At 33.8% G+C, this 5,596-nt stretch overlaps 1 pseudogene; it reads left to right on the top strand.

Moving 5' to 3' along the window:
• Positions 1–5,052: 5,052 nt before the first annotated feature.
• On the top strand, positions 5,053–5,203 carry LOC114008028 (uncharacterized; annotated as a pseudogene).
• Positions 5,204–5,596: the final 393 nt, after the last annotated feature.

Below are 5,596 nucleotides of genomic sequence, written 5' to 3'. Positions count from 1 at the left end.
AGTAGACTACGGCTCGATTCCTGGACCTGGTAGCTTAAACTCACGCCAGGTGCATGTATGTGCATGCCCAAGATTCTGAGAGGAGAATGGAGGAAAAGGGATTATAGTGTGGTCATACCCCCTAACGGGGTGATTTCTCACTTTCTGTCTCTCTGTCTTTCTGGTGAGTGCACATGCCCTATAGCAAAAACCTCTCCAAAAAAAAGTGCTCCCTTTGTATGCTAATCTAATGTGCACATCATCATTAATAGACTTTTATTACTTTGGAGTGTTTCATTTCACTAATATTTTGATAAAATAATAAATAGCATACATGGTAATCTGGATCAAATTCATGAACAATCATTATTTTATTTCTGGCGACATGAAATGATAGGTAACTTAGCTGGCATATGTTAGTTGAATAGATACTTACTGAATGAAGAAATAAATGAATGGATATTCAGACTACAATAACAATTCAGGACATCATCCTAACTTACTTTGGGTGTTAATATAGTCTGTTACATGTATGGTACTTCAGATTTGCTCATTTAAGAATACCTACCATGACTTCTCAAAAATATAATCTTAATTTAAAACCATTAGAGCTTTCATACAGATGTAGTAAACATTTATTATCTTTAGTCTAAATTAAATGATAGTTTAAAATCATATTGAAGTACAATCTAGATGCTGGTATATTGTGTTTTATTGCTCAGTAACATGAACTGCAACAAATAGAGCTGACGTTTAACTTTTTCATTAATAAAAAATAAAAACTGGAATTTAATCTCAAGGAAACATATATTTCATAGAACAATCATGTGTAACATCTGCTTTGTTTACACCTACACTATCACCAAAACATTAAGTCTTAAAGTAGCTTGCAGTTTAGGTTATCAATTGAGCATGCATTGCACATACTGAATAGATTTTCACCTTTTCGACTGAAGAGTGTTCACCAGATGATAATTAGTATCTGCTAAGTGCTCTTCAGACTAACATGATATTATCAAGAAATATCACAAAAGTGTTGACACAATGCTCATCCAGCTGGAGATTCCAAACAAGTCTGTTTTCACTGCCATTTACTGTAAATTGTAACTGCACCAGCTGGCCAGATCCTTTCTTCTACCCCTCTCTCAACAGAAGAAAACAAGAATACGCGTTTTGTTTGTTTGTTTATCTGGTTTATCTAGTTTAATGAAGAGGTAGAAAATATGCATTTGAAATTTAAATCGAATTATGAATTATAATTATTCTATGTAACTTCATTACTTTATACATATCAAACATAATTTGTTTTATAACATTTATTTCATTATTGCAGTTCACAGAAGGAGAAAAAATTTAATGAGCTAAATTGTAAAAAGTAGGATATGTATTCTATTCATTAACAAAATTTGTAGTGTTCTTTGCAGTAATTTATCAAATTTTATTTACTTGATTAGAGAAATGAATACAGTATAAAAATAACAATTTGAATCTATATTAAGTGACAACATAAAAAACATAGAAAGTCCATATAATGAAGTAGTAGCTAATAATTTCAAGAGTAAGTCAAACATTAATTCAAACAAAAATTAAGATTGGTGGCTTAACTCTTCATCTGTACTTTCTATGGCCAAAATGATTAAGAATAGTATAAGACATTTTTTAGCTTGGTTGGATGAGAAATGAAGGATAAATAAGTATATGTCTAAGCTAAATTATATTGTTCTCGGCAAATAGGAGCCCCTAATAATGGGTAGCTATTATTATAACTTTTTTTTATAGAAATACTGACAAAATATACATATGGAGCACGATATTGACATGTCTCCTGTGCTCCATAGACCCTCCTCCATATATTTAGATATCTATTTACATTCTCATCCTTTTTAAGCAGCCATTTTTCTACCAGAAATAAATTGAAGGAGTGAAAAGGATAAAGCAACTTAAGAACCATCTCAGATGAAATAGCTCCTTTCTAACTGGTTTGAGGATAACATCTGTTTTGTGTCCTTTTTATCTCCCCAGATCTGAGAGATGTTAACTGCAATCTGAGAGTACAACAGTTACTTGATCAGTCATCACTTAAAAATCAAAGCCTGTGAAGACCAGATATTTTACATTTACAAGAAATGAAAATCCAAATGCTATATATAGGAATCTCTTCCTCAGATAAATCACTGAACTTTTTACGGAGAAACCACATTTAAACTTCTTTAACTCGAAGTTTACTTTTGGCATGATTTTATGACAAAGATGAAGTTAAAAATTGTGAAGGGTCCTGAGCTGAGGATGGCAATAGGTCACAAACAGATACCCTCCAATATTCTCAGTTCCCTATTCTCCCTTCATACAGATGTTCTAAATTGTGGCCATGTGGCCATTGAACTGTGACTTCATGGTTCTCAAGTAAGGCTGATTTTACTTACCAAGGTACACAGTGTACTACTTGAATACCATTTTGTTTTTCAAAACTCAGGAGGGTAGTTAGTACCAGTAGCCAAGTGGAGAGAAATGAAGGGCATTCTTAAACATTCTTAACACAAAAAAGTAGCCCCACAATAAAGAATTAGTCAGCTCAAAAAAAAAAAAAGAACAATGCTGAAATTGAGAAATTTGGAATGGGCACTTTTAAAAGTATAAGATGGCCATGCATGCATGTGTATTAACATTCGTCAATTCTCACCAGTGTCTTAAGTTTACTAAGATTATCATCAATAAATATAGCTTCTAAATGTCTGATTATCGCTGATTTGGAGTGAAAATATCAGTAAAAAGAGGGCAAAATCAGATTAACTGAACAAAAATAAGACATAGTTTGAACAGTTCTTCACCTTAAAAATATTCAGAAAGGTAATGAGTACTAGAAAATAGTCTATAATTGAAAAGTAACTGACCACAATTAAATTCTAAATGCCCTGACATTTGTTTAATTGCTGGAGAATGATAATGCTCACCAGAGATAGAGAGAATGCACCCCTCTAATGGGGCATGGTTATGCCACAATCCATTTATTTCTTATATTCCTCTGTCTCCTAAGAATTTGGGCATGCACATATACGTGCCCAGCATGTTTTGCAAGCTGCCAGTGCCAAGATTCGAATCATGGTGGACCATGTGGTATGTGGCTTCCTATGCACAGGGCTTAATCATTGCACTAAAGGGCGGGCCCAGTACTAATACATTTTTATGCAGGAAAATTCACCTATTATTTCTTTAATTTCATGAAAAGAGCAATATATTAGTAGTCAAGAAGTTTTATTTTAGATTGTTTGCTAAATAGTTACATAAGCTTGGTTATTTTCCCTCTTTCATTTTACAGTTCTTACCCACACATTTCATTGAACTACTCTGAGAAGTATGGGGAAGAAAACATTAGGAAGATCTTTCAAAACTGTATCTCATATAAAATAAGTTTTTCTATTGACTTCCATGCCTTTTACCCTTATACATTTTTTAAATATATATATATATATATATATATATATTTATTTGCCAGAGGGTGTGGGTGCTTGTGCTCATCAGAGAAAGAGAGACAGTGAGAAAGCGTTTTTGTTTTTTTGTTTGTTTGTTTGTTTGTTTGTTTTTTAAGAAAGAAAACAGAATGAAAATGAGAAAGCACCCCTAGGAGAAATGGCCACACTAGTCTCTTCTCGATTCTCCTCTCAGGATTTTAAGCATACATGCCCTGAGTGATTCTGGATCTTAGTCAACAATGTGGGAATCAGGTGCCTTCATCATACCACTTGCTGGTCCCCCATGCCATCTTAAAAGATGAGGTCAACATCTTTTGTTAGCAAATGACTTTGGATAAAAGTTCCATATTGTCTTTTTTTTTTTCTTTTCTCTTGTTTAGAGAGATTTTTATTATGTGGTGTGTGTGCTTGCCAGAGGGACAGAAAGGAAGAAATCACCACCACCACCACCCCTCCCCCATAAGGATGGCCATGCCACCATCCTTTCTCCTCCATTCTCCTCTTGGAATTTTAGGCATGCAGATATGGTGTGAGTTTTAAACTGCTGGATACAGGACTCAAACTGCAGTCAATTACATGGAACTTCAGCGAAGTAACCATTATGCTATCTGCCAATCCCATGTCTTTTCAGTATAACATATTTACCACCCTCATTAAGATGAACAGATTCTCATTTTCTAGTATTTGAAAGAGTAGTGAGAATTTAAGGACATTTGTGAAGCACTGTGAGTGTAAAATGCATCTAGGTTTTCATTATTTTCCTACAAATACTTTACAATTCACACCTACATCTAGGTAAACATAATTATTTTTACTAATTGCCTTTATTTTCAAAGCATTCAACTTTGTTTTTTTATAAACAAAATTCTTTCTCACTACACTCATTTTTTTTTTTTTTGAGAGGTTTTTGCTAGTGTGTGTGCGCTCACCAGACAGAGAGACAGAGAGACAGAAACCAAGAAATCACCGCCCCCCCAGGGGGGATGGTCACGCTGCAATCCCTTCTCCTCCATTCTCCTCTCGGGATCTTGGGCACGCATGCACATGTGCCCGGCGTGAATCTTAAGCCACCGGGTCCGGCATGCAAACCACGGTCAACTACGTGGGAGTCCAGCAACATAGCCATTACACTAACTGCTGGTCCCCCAACTACACTCATATTTTAACTGAGTCTCCTAATCTCAGAATTCAATAGACAGGAAGAGACGTTCATGAGCATATTAAAGATAAGTCTATTTGTATGCTGTAGGGAACAGTTAGAATTTTTTAGAAGAAAAAGAGTGCCTGATCAAATATAGGTCACCTAAGAGTTGTTTTTGTTTTTCTTTTTATTAACCTTGTGTAAACAGATTTACATTATTGTAACACTATATTATTTTATTACATTACATTATTGTTGAAATGCTGATCAACAGTGATTAAAGTGCTTCTTTTTTATTATTGGAAGTTATCTATACAATCATATTTTAATTCTCCTAAAGGAATTTCAGTTTTTTTTATTGAAGCAGATTTTTCACTAAAAAAAGAGAGCTAATATATTGTCAAAGTTAAACATATGCTTAATAAAACATCCTTAAATGTTTTTTTAAAACCTGTGATGAATAGCATTGCGCAGTGGCAGTATTGTAGCCAATGATGTTTATCCGAGGCACGATTATTGCTAATTGAAAACCTGTGATGAATGTGGTTGGAAAATATTAAACAAAGAGAGACTATAGAATTTAAAGTCTCTATATGTGAATAGTTTCTTTTCTACCTTTCTTATTGCTATGTAGCCTCATCTTTCTCGGGGCGGGGGAAGAAAATCTTCTCATGTCTTATCCTCCAAAATAAATAAGACAGTAACAAAATTTTCCATTGTACAAGTAGCTAAATAACCAAGACTAGTAGATATTTATCTTCTAGTACTTTTGTACTTTTCCTTTGAGATTTGAAAGTTAAGGGCAAAAAGTATCAAAGCAAATAAGAGAGAGAAAGATAATGATAAAATAGCATACTAATGTTGTAACGGTGGAAAAAATTTAAGTAAGTTTCATAACACCATTGTTTCCCTAATTTTCTTCTTTTCATGTGATTTCATTTCCTCTTATATGTTTCCATTATTTACTGAACAGTTACTCAGCAGAAATGGGTAAAGTCTGATGAGG

Source organism: Tupaia chinensis, unplaced genomic scaffold (genome assembly GCF_000334495.1).
Source record: "Tupaia chinensis unplaced genomic scaffold, TupChi_1.0 Scaffold000037_22, whole genome shotgun sequence".
Taxonomy (NCBI): Eukaryota; Metazoa; Chordata; class Mammalia; order Scandentia; family Tupaiidae; genus Tupaia; species Tupaia belangeri.
This window is presented reverse-complemented; position numbering and strand designations above follow the sequence as displayed.